Source organism: Cupressus sempervirens, chromosome 5, assembly GCF_028749045.1.
Source record: "Cupressus sempervirens isolate cs-2001-9-10 chromosome 5, ASM2874904v1, whole genome shotgun sequence".
Lineage (NCBI taxonomy): Eukaryota > Viridiplantae > Streptophyta > Pinopsida > Cupressales > Cupressaceae > Cupressus > Cupressus sempervirens.
In genome coordinates, this window is record NC_143122.1 from 742,200,600 (window position 1) to 742,218,017 (window position 17,418).

The window sequence follows — 17,418 nt, forward strand, 5'->3', positions numbered from 1 at the left end:
TTAAGTGAAAGCTTATGTGTATTTCTATTCCACAAAATACTATGCTCCTATTATTAATTTTCACAGAACCATTGTATCTGTTAAATCTAGTGTTAGCTTGAATATCATGGTAGCAAATGCTCGTTTAAGAGTAATGCCCTTGCTCTGATATTTGTCGAATCGGGTTACATTGCAATATTAATAAGGTTCAAATTTATCTGTAGCAACGAAAGTTTAAAAACTTACTAAGCAGGGTTGAAGTCCGAGCATTATTGTTATAGTTGATCTTTCTACATGACTAAGTCTAAATTTGAACTTGTTTGCTTCCTAAGGGCTATATTAAAAAGCGCTATTTGTTTCTTTCTTGTTAAATATTTGTATCATTGAGCTTAATCGAGCTATAAAGCAGTTACTGTATTATTCTAGATGGGGGCCAATTACAGAACTCAATTTAAGAAAGGGAGGCCAGAGTCGGCCCTATGAGTTTGATACAACACCTGCCATAGAAAAAGTCACAAAGGGCAATGATGCCAAGAATGCATAGTTAACAACCCCTTCCAAGGCCGCCAGAAGAAGAGGAAACATACAATTGGAAGAGAGTAAATCTTCATGTGATAGCCGAAAACAGGGGCATCCAAAACTATACAGAGGGGACATACTCAAAATTGGACTTGTTCACTCGATATTCTTTATAAAGATGAAGAAACATCCACAACGTATTTTACTGCCTTGATTATGAATGTTGAGGAAAATAAATAATTTGAATCAATTTAGTCAGGAAAGATAAATTTATTCGAAGACATCGTACCAACTGTAACTAACACCCATTCACTTCATTTATGGCGATAACACAATGTAGTGAGATCTCAATCATTAAACGTTAACATACAAAATTTGCAATTAGATTTCTTTTAAAACCATTTTCGTATTTATATATGTGTAATGGTTTACTTACATAGTGTTCTTCCACTGTATTTTCCAAAATGTGGAGACCTCTTTAGCATTCATCTCTATTGTTGAACTATACATTGCTTAACAGTCCCTATACTCTGTAATAGCTATCTAATCTATAAGACCTTTTTTCAAATTCCAGCCCATATAAACTACCATTTACCAGACTGACTGCACTGCAACTTATTTTCTTCCTGGATTGCAAACTTTCTTATTTCATTGCCCATTTGCCTTAATATGTTAAACAACTTCAGTCTTGGTGTTGGCCCTTTTCATTACCTCTGTCCTCTTTGACTTGATATGCTGTAGCTCTCCTTAATCTTCTCAGTTCCCATACTTTACTTTGCAATATGCCACTTGTGCTGTTGGTGTATTCTGTTGAGATCAATTGATTTGTGTTGTTGATTGTCTTCTTCACTTTGGTATGCTTCCTCTTAGGCAGTTTAATCATTAGCCTACACAACTTCTTAATCTCAATATCTAGCACAGTTCTTTGCTGATCAATGCTTTTGACACTGATCCATTGGAGCTCTGCTTCAAAAGTTAAAACTTGTATGGCCTGCATTGCTATTTTACTACTTCCATTCTTTATCACTAGACATTTTTTCAAAAATGTTTAAGGCAGCTTGTTGCATCCTCCATGTCTGTTTTATGAAAAGTTGATTTCCGTCTTCCAAACTCTCATTTTTTCATGCATCTGAATATGAAACAAATTTATTATGGTAAACATTATATCCTCAATAATCACCATCAATCTTAAGAATGTGTGCTTCTTTCTTTCTCCTGATGTCTACAAATATGTGGTCTATTGTCCCTCCATATGCATTTGTCTCTCTTTAAACCTCTGATTCTTCTTTTACAATCTGCTGATGAGATCTTCCTTCTTGTTCTTCATGCTCCTTGTTTGCAACCTCCTTGGAGTCCTTAATCTTTAAATCGACTATCCATTCCTCTAACATCTTCAATTCAATGTTCATATGTATATTTCTAGGGCTGTAATTCCCCACTTTACATGCTGGAATCTTCTTGTTTCTTGTTTCTTGTTTGTGTTGAATGAAACAAAATTCCAATTTCAGGTGCTCTTGGCAACCTTTCAAACAATTTGATTTTCTCATCAAATTTCATTGGTATTGTAGCTGAATGTTGCTCTTTATTTCCTTGATCCTTATTTTTGCCATCTTTGTAAGCCAACATGTCCTTGTTCACTGCAACAATAGGTTCTCACAACTGTTCTCTAATTTCTGTATTTGTTGATTGTGTACGATTTCCACTCTCATTGCCATTACAAGGCAATTCCGCTTCTCCTACTCTAGCAACAAGATTCTGACTCTTTTCGTCATCTATCCTTGACAGTTTTCAATGACTGTCACCATCTTCAATGCCTGCATGCGTACACAAATTATTAGTTTTTAAAGCGTAAGGCTCTCTAGCCCCATTTGATATCTCTATCGGTTGATCTTCATGTTGATCTGAACTTTCCAAACAATCTTTGAAAATTTCATGAAGTTTCTCATCACTTTTATCATCATCATCTCTGAGGAATGATCTGTGCTTTGGCTCACAATAGTGAACTTCTTCCTCAAACTCAGTTTCTCTGAGTTCTTCCTTCAACTGAGCACTCACCATGTGTCTCAACGTCTTCCTCTAACTTTCTTACAAATAATTTCTTAATATGCCTTATAACCTGTTTCTTCATTCTTCATCCATATCTCTGATCTTTCTTTCTTGTGGTAGCATCATCATTATGCTAACTTGTTCTTTAATCCCAACAATTTCTCTGTCAAATTCATTTTGAGTCATCCTTCTCATCTTTATGTATTTTCCTTGGTTACCAATTTGTCCCCTGGAACCCTGGAAGTGGAAGCGTAGGCTGACAGAGGTAGAGGCGTGGGAAAGCTGGCCGGAAGTCATTCCCGGCCAGCCAGATGCAGATTTAATTAATTCCGCATGGAATATCTCTTTCAGATGTTTTGCTGTTTGGCACAAGAGGAGGAGCGGACAATACTTCATAACAGTCCCAATGAATAATTGCAATCTTCAGACACAGCCAAAGTATTTGAGAGAACTGCTAGGTGAATCGGCTAAATAATTTTCACGACAAGACTATGGCTACTCACAAATTACGAAATGCCCGATATCCGATATAAGCAAATATATTTCCCATTGCAAATTTTTTGCTATCATTTAATAAATGACAGATACATAAAATGCAAACTTTATACCATAGCCTGATAGATTGTTTGAAAAAAAGTTCCAGCTCTGATGCTTTGTATATGCGATAGACTTTTGAATCGAATTGTGGAAACTAAACATTACTTTGCTCGATTTTGTGCTTGCATTGAACAAGATCAGACTCCATCTAAATGCAAATAGTTATTTGTCTATCTTTTTTTTTTTGACACTGTGTAATGTTCACGGCAAGACTAGAGAGAGAGAAAGAGAGAGAGAGGTACATGCACACATGCACACATCTGCATCCCCCCTCCTGAAAAAAGATCTTGCATCCGCATCCGAACCGGTAACTAAGGTATTTTCTTTTCCATTCTTCTCCATTCTATTGTGGCCTTTTATCGAACCCTTGTCATGACTATTATTAGTCATTTCTCTTTCTCTGTGAACTTTCCTTTTCTACCTGTGAGCTGCACTAAGCCTTTGTATTACCAAGTCTGTTTCACCTTGTCACAAGTACCTCACTAAGCTTGTCTCCTCTGAGTTGACCTTATGGTAACACTGGTTCTCTCTTCTAGAGCGTCTGAGCTTCTTCTGCTCCTGTAGCTTCTGCACTCCACTCACTTTAAAGAGCTTCACCTGCACTTTCCTCAGACAACTCTTCCCACATCTGTAATTGTGGTGCTATCTTAACAACTTCGACCCAACCTCAGCTGCAAGTTTTTCTTCTCTCAATTATGCAACCTCTACTATAAGGGTTACCACAATTGCCATTCACTTTCTGTTGTTTCCTGCATCCAAAAAAATCCTTTGTTCAATTGTTAGAAAAAAAAACAACACTCCTGAGTTCTCTGATTTGCAATGCTGCAAGACTCATTCTGTCACCAATCTTCTCAAGTTGCCTTCCAGTTGTTGTTAATAACTCTTATGCAGTGACTGGACTTTGGATGCACGTTTCTACAATCTCCGCTTTCCAAATTTCAACTCCCTCAACTTTTGGCTACAGGAAAATCAGAGTTCCCATAACTACAAATAGAAAACACATTTGTATTCAGATCCTTAAAACCTTCTCGCTTTGTTTAAATTTTAACAAAATTACATTTCCAGATGTTTCTCATCAACGTACACTCACATGGTTAAAATTCCATAAAATTAGACTATGAGTTCAATATTAGATTCATTAAAGCTCACCAAGTATTTAAACCCGATCATTAATTTCATTAAAAGAAGAGGTATACTACAAGATTAACTACCTGTAAATAGAACTCACATATCTTACCCTCCATAACCTTAAGTTCAGATCTCTGCTAACAAATCTACATCAATGTTGCAAAAATACATAATGACTAATGGAACATCAAATTGTTACCGGCATCATCTTCAATATTTCCAGATCTGAACTTCTATTTTAAGTTGCTACCAGATCTCTATTCCTTAAATCACTTGATTGTCCAATTACTGAAAAAAAAAAAAAAAAATTACTTCTATGGCTATCGATGTCCAACATTTTACAATATCAGATATCAAATTGACTATTTAAACCTCCTCTCTATTCTTGCACTGGAACGCTTTACCTTTATCATCAATCTCTGATTTCTATACTCAATTCTGCAAGTTTAAAGATTAGTGGCAGAAATTGGCTCTAATATGTTTGACCTTAAACCAACATTCATATTATAACATAGAATAATATCACAGCCAATGGTTTAAATTTTGAATGGGCAGTCGTTCTAGCACTCAACGGCCAGCTTCTACATCAATCTTCAATTGTTGCACAACCAACTAGTAACACTTTTTAAACCATGTCTTTACATTGTTAAGATAAAACCACAAGCTGCGATTTTACCCACATTCCCAAACAATGATCATAGAAATCAGTTAAATATTTGACCTAATATGTTTGACCTTGGTAGAAGTTAAATATTTGACCTAATATGTTTGACCTTGGTAGAAGTTGGCCCTAATATGTTTTACCTTAAACCAACATTCATATTATAATATAGAATAATATCACAGCCAATGGTTTAATTTTTGAATGGGTAGTCGTTCTAGCACTCGACGTCCAGCATCTACATCAATCTTCAATTATTGCACAACCAACTAGTAACACTTTTTGTACCAGTCTTTACATTGTTACAATATTAAAACTGCAAGCTGCAATTTTGTAAGGAAACTTGGCAAGAAAGAATATAACCGTTTTCACATAACCTACAATAGATCTAAAATAAATACGGAATTAAAATCCACATGCAAGAGAATAGACAACATACTCACAAAATGTGACACAAGATATACTTTGGGAAACTCTCATTGAGGAAAAAACTCAGCTTCCAAAAGCATCCATCATTATATATTATTCCGCAAAATTACCATTGCAATACAACCGTGGAAGCGTTCATGGCCATAGCCACAATCGAGCAAATTATGTGAACAAGTATGAATTTACACATCACATGCCATGTTTCCAACTTTCACAAATGCTCCCTTGGCTAACCTGTCAAGCCTTGTCTCGCTCGACTCTTGCCTTTCTCACTCTTACTCTCTACAACAACTACCTTTGTGGCTGCTTATATAGTAGCAAGTCCCACAAAATCACTAAGTGGTATTACATAAATCATGTGCTAAAACCATGTGCTACCTAACCCATTGACTCCACATTTAATATTGGGCATTTAATTTTTTTTTCCAATATTAAATAATTACATTAAATATTTTCATAATTTTACAATACAACTCATCAAAAATATTCTATGAGAATCTTTACATGTTGCACGTCCATCTAAGTGGAACATTACATGATAAAATAAAATAATAAAATATAACAATATTATGCAATGTGTGCGACACCCATTATTTCAACAATCTCCCACTTGTTGTATACATTGCATAGGGTCAATCCATAGCCACATAGATGAACAAGGGAACAATCCCTCCCAGCACATTCAACATCATGGATCAAAATAAACCAAGTTCTCCATCCTGGTACTCGCAACAAAATCAAAGTATCTAACATCTCAAACATGAATGATCTCACCTCCTATTATGCCATTGCCACTGGACATACATAGAAGCCATCCAAAGAGAAAGCCACCCAACCTATCGCATTAGAAGATCATAAAATCCTGTACCAACTGATATGCCAAGCACAAAAAAAAAATGATCCAAATGTAATCACATGTATCCGTAGTTGTCAAAATATCCATAAACTGTTCAGATAAATATATCATCAAATAAATCGTGCCAAATTTGCACCAATTTTGAACCAATGTGTAGAGCTCTCCAAGAGCTTTCCGTTGACTATTCAAAGTCCAAAATTCGACTCCGTATGCCCAAGTTATGCTCTAATCTGTGCTCAAAATAAACAACATCTGACTTTAGGGCTCTGAAAATTTGACAAAATTTCAAAAACACAGAACCAAACCTATGCCAAGTTGTAGTGCTCTGAATTAGCTTTCCAACACTTATAAGAACTCTGAAATCCGATATTCTGAGAGAAAGTTATGATTGTTTTACTAAAATAGTCTTTTTACCATTTTCACTGCAATTTTTTATTTTTTATTTTTTTTCTGTGACGAAAATTCCAACGGGATTAAATTTGACGGCCATCATGAGCTGAAACCAAAATACTCTTTCATTTCTTCTGAACATGGCTAAACTAGGGCATATTATATATCAAAATTTATGGAAATGTCGACCCGGATCCAATGGTGAGGTCTGTTTTTACCTAGGAGGTCATTTCTGCAAGTTACCCTCTAAAACCCTCATTTAAATGAAACATCCGAAAAATCCTTTTGTCCAACAATTTCACATGCCCAAATCTTTTAACATCCCATCATAACAGCAAACCCAAAACCCTCAGATTTGTAATAAATCATTCATATATCTTGTTCCTTTTTTTTTTATCCTCTCATGCATTCCCATGGATTCAATCTACGGTTACAATAATAAAAACCATAACTCTGATACCACTTGTAAGGAAACTTGGCAAGAAAGAATATAATTGTTTTCATACAATCCATAATAGATCTAAAATAAATACGAAATTAAAATCCACATCCAAGAGAATAGACAACATACCCACAAAATGTGACACAAGATATACTCTGGGAAACCCTCATTGAGGAAAAAACTCAGCCTCCAAAACCATCTATCACCATATATTATTCCGCAAAATTACCATTGCAATACAACCATGGAAGCCTTCATGGCCATAGCTACAACCGAGCAAACTATGTGAACAAGCATGAATCCACACATCACATACCATGCTTCCAACTTTCACAAATGCTCCTTTGGCTAACCTATCAAGCCTTGTCTCGCTCGACTCTTGCCTTTTTCACTCTTACTCTCTACAACAACTACCTTTGTGGCTACTTATATAGTAGCAAGTCCCACAAAACCCCTAAGTGGTATTACATAAACAATGTGCTACCTAATCCACTGACTCCACATTTAATATTGGGCATTTAATTTTTTTTCCAATATTAAATAATTACATTAAATATTTTCACAATATTACAATACAACTCATCAAAAATATTTTATGGGAATCTTTACATGTTGCACGTCCATCTAAGTGGAACATTACATGATAAAATAAAATAATAAAATATAACAATATTATGCATGTGTGCAACACCCATTATTTCAACAGATTTTGCCACACATTTTCAAACAATGATCATGGAAATCAGTTAAATATTTTGCTGTTCCTCAAATATGTGTCACTTTAATGCTCCATCCCCATTTTCTCCTTGACCATGATATTTAAATCTGATTCAACTTGTCTACAGAGCATTTATTCATTCTTGAATTCCTTTTAGCCTGAACTGTGACCATTCACACCTATCAGCTCAACACTCAATTTCTCAAATAGTACCAGAAAGTAAACTTTCTTTAAATTCAACGCTTCTCCCACTACATACAGTCAGATGTCTCGGCAGGTCTGATAGTCATCCAGTTGATTTGTAGAAATTAACTGTTGCATGGAACAGCAAAATAAATCCCACTTAAATTTCTACACAACACTCAGATCTTTGAATGTTCCTTAAACAGATGGAGTTTTAACTATTTGTGCCTGTATTGTGTTTTCCATCATCGTTTAACCACACCTTGGTCGTGATCATCTCATGAGTATACATCATCAATGATTTCAACCCAGAAGTTCAGTGCAATCATTGAATCTGCAGTTCTCCAATTGTAGTTTGGAAGACTCTTCTGAAATCTACTTTTTTATGCATAAGTTTTTAAGCCATGGTCATTTGCTTTGAGAACCTCTTTCACCCCTGTTTTTATTTTGGGTGGCAAACATCAATTCTCTTCTGTTGGTAGTAAAGATCGAGAACTATGCTCTCTCCTTAATCTTGGCAATATAAATTAGCAATCTGCCCATTTCATTTACGTGGCTTCTCTTGGGTGCCTCTCTTGGCAATGGCTTGAACAAATTCTGCATCCTTCTTTAGAATGAGTGCCGATCTCTGAACTCTTTAACTTTGGTAGTTGATAATCTTTAAATTACTGAGCTCATTTCTAGCTGCAAACATAGACGTGCATCTATCTAATTGGCGACACAGTCTGCTAACAAAGCTTATAATCTCCTTGATGGGTCTGCTCCATACTTTTGTCTTTTCCCAAATCAGTGGCTGCAACCTCTTTTCTTTTTATTAAAGACAGCCTTGACAAATGCTTTTCCGAAATGTTGTGATTCTTTCCCTCAGATTCAATGGTTTTCTAGCAACGTCAGGTTCGTTATAGTGGCTTACGCAAATGCTATGATTGGGGCAGCTTTCCAAATCTACAGCCAACAAACGTTCTTTTGGCAGAGACATGAGCATCACTTTCAGACAGACAATCTACAATCTCCTGCTTATGTTCTCTTCAGGGTCATCTACCATTTGCTCTGATCCCAAAAATGATGAAACAGTAAGGTTGGGTCCCTTGGAAGGGTTGCTTCCTAAAAAATGGAACTGGAGCTGCCTTGCTATTTTTAAGAAATATTTTAAAGCTAGTGGTGTCATGAATTATGTCGTCGAGTGCAACTTAAGAAGTTAAGCTCCAAAATTTTGGAAGCTGGTGATCTCACGAAAATAATAACTTTGGACTTTTATATTTATGCATAAAAAATAAGTATAAAAATCAATTTCTTTTTAAAATAACTTTTTAACAGAATTCTGAAATTAAAATGTTTGAACAAGTGCAAAAAGCAATCCTCAGCTGATGGGGCAATTTCTAGCCCTGCCCCCCTTTTCACCAGTTCGCTAAAAAGTAGGGGCTCCTATTTTTTAGAAGCTTCCAAATAATCCTTTGGCGAAATACAATTTTGTTCGTGAGACCACCCTCTTCCAAAAAAGTAGAGCTTAAGGCCCCCTTATGAAACCACTGCCTAAGACAACAATCTACATAGGGGAGAGGACCCGGTATTTGAACACCCTAACTTCGCGCTTATAGCTTATTTGGCGAGTCGTCTACTTATAACTAAGGTTTCAAATTCACATCATCAATTATGATGCCACATCAGTATGCTTTTTGCCAAGTTGTCCAAAACAGCCCAAATAAAAAGTTGAGACCATTGGTTGTGCAAAAAGGGTACCCATATTTACCTAGCTGATGTGGCATTACATCATTGGTTACTTTTTACAACAAAAGGTACTATTTTCATTCAATTTTGGGTAATCATCATTGTACTAACAACTTTAAAGTCACAAGTATGGTGCAATGTTATCAAAAAAATTGGACATTAAGTTAGTGAGTGTAGGTATCAAGTAATCAATTCCTATCACAACTATTGGAACCCATTCAAGTATTGGGTCCTCTCCCCTACTGGGAAAACTCAAATCCAATTTATCTTTCTTGTCACATAAACATTCTAAACTACAGAGAGAATTAATAAATGATACCATACATACTTATCTGTCCTTACAAACTCCAAGACTCACAATTTTTCGAAAGGAAGATGAAACTTCCAGATCTACAAAATATGGAACAATCTTCTTAAAATATGAAAACTATGAACTATTCGAAATCTTAACCGAATGCTAATTAAGATAAAAATCTGTTAGTGAAAACTTTAGTTTGTAAAATTTGAACATCTGCTGGAGATTTTGTTGCCCGAGCATCAGTAATGGAAGAAAATTTACACCAGTGGCTAACTAGCCGACGGTTAATTAAATTGTTAAAAATGATTTATTCAGAAGAATTCAGTTGGCTGCATAGACGCGGCCAAAATTTACCTAGTAAAAATAATATAATATCTTCTACTCTAAGATATTCTTTATGGAATTTTTGATTGAAATGAAACTTTTGTCTAAATTAAATTTGGTTAAACAACTTTCATTCCCCCTCTTTCTTTTTTGTCTTGATTACAAGTCTTCTCACAGGCAGTTTTAGGGAGAAGAATCCAGGGATTTTTTAAAGCAATTTGCTGCAGAGAGCTCTGTATTCATTGACATTTATCCTATACGATTAAGGTTTGTTTGTATTTAAATTATATTGAAAGAAGATTTTCAAGAGATTGTTCATCCAATGTGTAATAATTTTTGGTTTAATAGTTGGTTAATTTGAAAGCAGATTTTCAAGAGATTGTTCATTCATGTGTTGAACAAAAGCATTGATAGGCAATAGGAGATTGTGAATATATTTCAATTAAGGGTTTTGGGTGCCATCTTGGTAAATATTGTTTACAAGAAGACTAATGTTGAAATAACCATAAGTTTGATTCTCTTCTGTAACTTTTGATCTCATAGTCATCAGTGGACAAGGAAGGTTTGTGGATTTTCTTGATTCAATTTTTTTTTGGTAAAAATGTAACTTGAGAATTTAAAAGGTAGAATCCTTTCTTAAGAATTATGGCGGGGTAAGGTGGATTTTTTCCCCTGTGCTCTATAATGGGAGGTTTTCTAGTGTTTTATCTTATTTTAGTGGGACGACTCGGAATGTTTGGTCAGGTGATGTTAATTTAGAGGAACAACTATATAACTAATTTATTATTTAGATGAAGTTTGAGATTTAACGTGTATATCAATTTTAGAAACATATATCACGCTCAAGAACTGTAGACGAACATTGCCAACAATTACAACATTCTTTAGAAGGGGTATTCATTTACTTTAATACTAATGTGACCAAATGCCTATTTGTCCTTCCGTGGCAGGTTGCTGTTGGACCGTATGTCCTCTTCTTTTTTGCACAAAGCTCTGTTTTATTTTGCGTGGCATAATTTTTTTAATGAATCTAAAAGTGTTATGCCAACTTCATGTTCTCTGCATGTTTTACAAGCAAATATTTTACAGTTAATGATTTGTTTTTGTTAACAGTATCCGTAATACATTCAAATATTTGTAATCATCTCCATAAAATCAATCAGTCGTTTCTCACTGTGAAGAGGGGGAAGGAGCGAATTGAAATCTCTGAATCTTTTTTTTCTTCATATATTTCGTACTGACTTGGCTCAGAATCGGAATAAATACTTTGATATTTAGAGAGGAACAAGTTCAAGTTTACACTTATATTTCCAGTGATTTTTAACTATTTATCTTGTAACCGATGTAGCTGAAAATCCAAAAACTGTGGACTTTTTAACTATCGAGCATGTCCAGTTGTTTGGACGGTTTCTGGACTCACTGATATTATCTTCTATAAAGACCTCCATAATTCAATTATTGTATGAAAAAGATAAGAGGCTCCCTTTAATAAATTGGTAAAAGAATGTTTTGGATACAACCGAAATTCGGAACAAAAAGAGAAGAAAGATGTGCTTGCTAACCATAGGAGGCTTTCATGTAAGATTTTTTTTTATAGAAATTTATGCCTGTCATACAAGCTGTTTACGTTTACATCCTTTAGGGAAATTATGTGTATTCATGTGGGAATTGAGGTGTACTCGAGCACAATCTTAATTATTTTTTGATTTGTTTTCTTCTATCTATCACAATTTTGTGCATATGTTTGAATTCTCGTTTTAATAGGTAAGCCCAAGTCCTTTAGTACAATAGAATTTGTAAATGAGCCCTCAGCCCTCAAGCATATTAGTTTCTTGATCTTCACATATATTGGCGTTATTAATCTAAGAAACCTTTTTACATAGACATAGGGTTTTAGATATTGTGAGAAACCAGTATGAAAGAGCAACATCTAATTCCATGCTTGAGGAGTGTCATGTCCAAACATACAAGGCAAAAACACAACTAATTTTTTTTTTTGACAACATTTAAATCATATATCAGAGATTTTCAATAACAATGAAAATCTAAGTCAAGGAGTTCATATTGGCATTAGGTTAAGGTTTTCTTAAAAGTCTGTTTGTTACGACTAAGTGTGCAGATATCGAGTTTCGAAGACTCACCGACCATTGGTTGACTGCCTTCCGAGGATCACAATCATCATATATATATATATATATATATATATATAGGTGGCTAGGAACTTGTCAATACATCACTGAATAATCTGATTCTTACATAGAATACAATCATGAGAATGGATAAGTCTCGTATGGTTCCTTCAAATCTATTCCTAGAGAGGATAAGCTCATACATTGTCAAAATCATTCTACTAACTTACTAATTTCGTCAGCTTCGGCTAGGTAATGGTAAGTTAATCATCTATTTTCTAATACTTCACAAAATAAAGTTCTTAGCCCTAATCTACTTAAGATTGTACATTATAATTATAGTTGTGTAACATTGTAGATGACTAAGGATCTCCAACTTAAGAAGGATTATATCTAGATACGTATTCAAATCCTTAATCAAGTATTTTATCAACGTAGTCTCTAAATGCATATGTGGAAACATGACCCCCTAGACATATTCACATCTACCTTAGACAATATACAACATTATGTTTATACATAGCAATCTCCTTAGATTGGCATATCAATACGAAGAGCTTAAGTAAGTTCCCTAGATAGTAACAACTAGGAACCACTAATATATAGACTTAATACACGTATCATTATCTACTTTATTCTATCTATCTCTACTTTAGGATTATTAATATAAACTACCTTTCAAACAATTTTGTTCTACAATCTATTGCTAATTCTTAGATTACTCACGATATCCATTTATCGACTTCTTATTGGATCCTTATCAGCCCTTACTAGCCCACCACTCTTAGTTCATATTACGAAAGATATATGAATCCTTAGTTCGTAACAACTTCAAATTTTAAATACTCATTAACTCTCGATTTTCACTATTACAATTTTGGTACTAGTTACAACGGTTCAAATTTATTTTTTTAGTTATTTCTCTATTATGAATTGAACAATACTTCTCTACATTAACAAGCTATTTGATAATGTATACCTGCTCCATTATTTGCTACTTAAATTTCCAATTTCTTTTTTAAAAATCTAATCAATACCTTTTTCTTACTAAGTTATTACTAATAATCTATTTACTATCTAATTAATACTTCTTACTAATTTATTACTAATAATATAATTTGATTAATTAGAGAATATCATCTACAAAATAATCCATTATTCTTAGTTATCTACACCAACATTGTTTCCCTCCTTTATAATTTCTAAACATCTCCTAATCTATTACCTTAATTAACAACTCTTAGCCTAAACTAAACTACATTCACCTTATCCATATACCCCTTCACATATTACACATGCCCTAGTGCTAGAACCTATGAATATTTCCTTACAACTAACCGGCACCGGCTACGGTGCAGCATATTTGCACCGTGCCGTTTAGCCTTTCCAACGTCTTCGTTAGTTTACCAGCTCCGTATCCGTACGTCCTGCGATCTGACAATAACTGTCAAATCCATTGCACATAGTAAGGATTGTTTTTAAATTTTCCTTCATATTTTTTTTTAAGGGTGGATAGTTTGGGTGCCGATAGTTTGAATGTGAAAGTTCAAAAAACCTATATGTTACATTGTATATTACATACAACTTATATATTATGTATTTATTTTATTGTTGTATTAATATTATAAATATTAAGTAGATTTATTATGTCTTTTCTATTATTTATTGTATTGTATTAATATAATATAATATAATTTTATATACATTAATAATTTATTTTAAAATTTTATTACTTTAATTTAAATATTTTGAATGAATTTAATTTTATAAGTAATAATAAATATATATAAGATAAATATGAATAATATAATTTATTAACTTATTTTATAATTCATTCAAATTAATAAAAACATATAAATTATGGTTTTAAAAGTTTAGTAGCATTAAAAAAGAAAAAGAAAAAAGACTTATATATTATATAAATATAAGATAAGGTAATTATTTCTTTATTAACTAATTTTGTAATTTTACTTTAAGTTATTTTAATATGTTTTATTTTAATTTTATAAGTCATAATAAATATATATATATAAAAGATAAAAGTTTAGTAGCATTTTAAAAAAAATTAAAAATTAGAATTATATATTATATAAAAATAAGATAAGGTAATTATTTCTTTATTAACTAATTTTATAAAAAAAAATTGATCAGTAACTAATTTTGTAATTTTACTTTAAGTTATTTTAATATATTTCATTTTAATTTTTTTATTGATGACAATTTTTTGGTATTAAATATATATGTTTTTAAAGTTATTTGATTTAGTAACAATTTATATTGATGTAAAGTAAAATTGTCATTTTCTTGTATATAAAATATTCTTCAATGTAAATTAGGGTAAAAAGTTTATGTTAGGATGTTATCAATTATTAACATATTAGTGTTAATTCAAATTTTATTTAAGAGAGTAATTGATAGTTTATGTATCCTCAATGAATCTTTACTTTTAGTTATTTACATTAAAATATCAATAAAATAAATAAATGATATATAAGTTTAAAAAATGTTATATTACATTTATATATTTATTTACATTTAGTTATTAATGAATATGAATTCACTCTATAATTTTCATAAAAATCTATTGTTTGAAATAAATTTTTAAAAATCAAAAGATACATTTTGTTCTAGAGGATAACAGTATCCTTTAGCTTCTCCTTTGAATATAATGTCAACTGAGACTAGCTAACATAATATAGAAATGTCTCAAAAAATTAGATAAGGATAAATAAGTGAAAAATATTAAATATTGTTGAAATCTGCCTATAATAAAGAGTTATCTGTCTAGTTTTCAGAAATTTCTTAAGATCTGTATAAAAGAGACATGCGTAATGGGTTTAACATCAAATAGCAAGACATGATCAAGAGAACCCATAAATCTAAATTCTAGAAAGCTAAAGAAATCTCCTTACCAATCCATGACAATTCCAAATTCATTGAATGCAAATTTGTTTATGAAAATATCAATGTAAAGAAATTTGCTTACAGCCGAGAAATGTGAATTTTTGAAAGGTAAAGAAAGCTTAAAAAATATTTAGTAACAATTTATATTGATGTAAAGTAAAATAACGATGTAAAGTAAAATAACTAAATGTAACTAAATAACTAAATGTAATATAATATTTTTCAAACTTATATATTATTTATTTATTTATTGATATTTTAATGTAAATAACTAAAAGTAAAATGTCATTGAGGGATATCAATTAAATTGTACGTAAACTATCAATAACTCTCTTAAATAAAAATTGAATTAATACTAACATGATAATAATTGATAACATCCTAGTATAAACTTTTTATCCTAATTTAAGAAGTTATTTTTGTTTTCATTTTAAAATTTTATTAATTTAATTAAATTTGTTATGTTTTTACATTGAAGAATATTTTATATACAAGAACATGACAATTTTACTTTACATCAATATAAATTGTTGCTAAATCAAACAACTTTAAAAACACATATATTTAATATCAAAAAATTGTCAACAATAAAAAAAATTAAAATAAAACATATTAAAATAACTTAAAGTAAAATTACAAAATTAGTTAATAAAGAAATAATTACCTTATCTTATATTTATATAATATATAAGTCTTTTTTTTTCTTTTTTTTTAATGCTACTAAACTTTTAAAACCATAATTTATATGTTTTTATTAATTTGAATGAATTATAAAATAAGTTAATAAATTATATTATTCATATTTATCTTATATATATTTATTATTACTTATAAAATTAAATTCATTCAAAATATTTAAATTAAAGTAATAAAATTTTAAAATAAATTATTAATGTATATAAAATTATATTATATTATATTAATACAATACAATAAATAATAGAAAAGACATAATAAATCTACTTAATATTATTATTTATAATATTAATACAACAATAAAATAAATACATAATATATAAGTTGTATGTAATATACAATGTAACATATAGGTTTTTTGAAGTTTCACATACAAACTATCGGCACCCAAACTATCCACCCTTAAAAAAAATATGAAGGAAAATTTAAAAACAATTCTTACTACGTGCAATGGATTTGACAGTTATTGTCAGATCGCAGGACGTACGGATACGGAGCTGGTAAACTAACGGAGACGCTGGAAAGGCTAAACGGCACGGTGCAAATATGTTGCACCATAGCCAGTGCCCAACTAACCCCTTCTCCTTTGTATGTGTACTCACATGGTTGGTCAGCGCTTCCTCTCTCCTAGCTGACCTACAAATTCCTGGCACTAGCTAATTGGCCGAATATTTGCACCCAGTCAGCCAGTGCTGTCAGTCATGTCCGTCCAACTTCCGTCAACTTCCGTCTTCGCTAACTTGTCAAGTGTAAAAGTAAAAATACAAGTACGATACTTTTTAATGCAAATTTTGTGTTTTTAATTATGAGAGTTCTTTATCGAATGAGCGCAAATGTTTGTTTTTTTAAAAATAAAAAATTAGACATTTTCATTTTTAATGAAAAGTGTGCAAAGAGTAAATATTTTTTACATTTGTATATGATAAATTATAATGTATATTAATTTTTTTTAATTTTATATTATATTTGTAAAATAATATTTAAAAATTAATAAATAATTAATGTATAAATATGTTAATTTGATTATAAACTTTGATAGTTTTTTTTTAAAAAAAAAATTCATTCATTTTTTTTTTTTGAAATATAAGATTTATCAATTTGAATATTATTATTTTTAAAATGTATTTGTTTACTATTGTTAATTTTATAACACTAAACATTTGAATTTTTTAGAGTTTGAAAGTTATTTTGAAAATGATAATATTAATGTGTAGAAGTGAATTTCTTACTTTATATAAAAATAATATTTCAAATAATAAATAGTTTAGTAATTATGTACTAGATTTTCTTAATTTGTAGAATTATATTTTATCACATTAAAAAGAACTTAAAATGAAATTACTAAATAAACGTAATATGTAGGTCATCAAATCTTCATCTTAAAATAAATT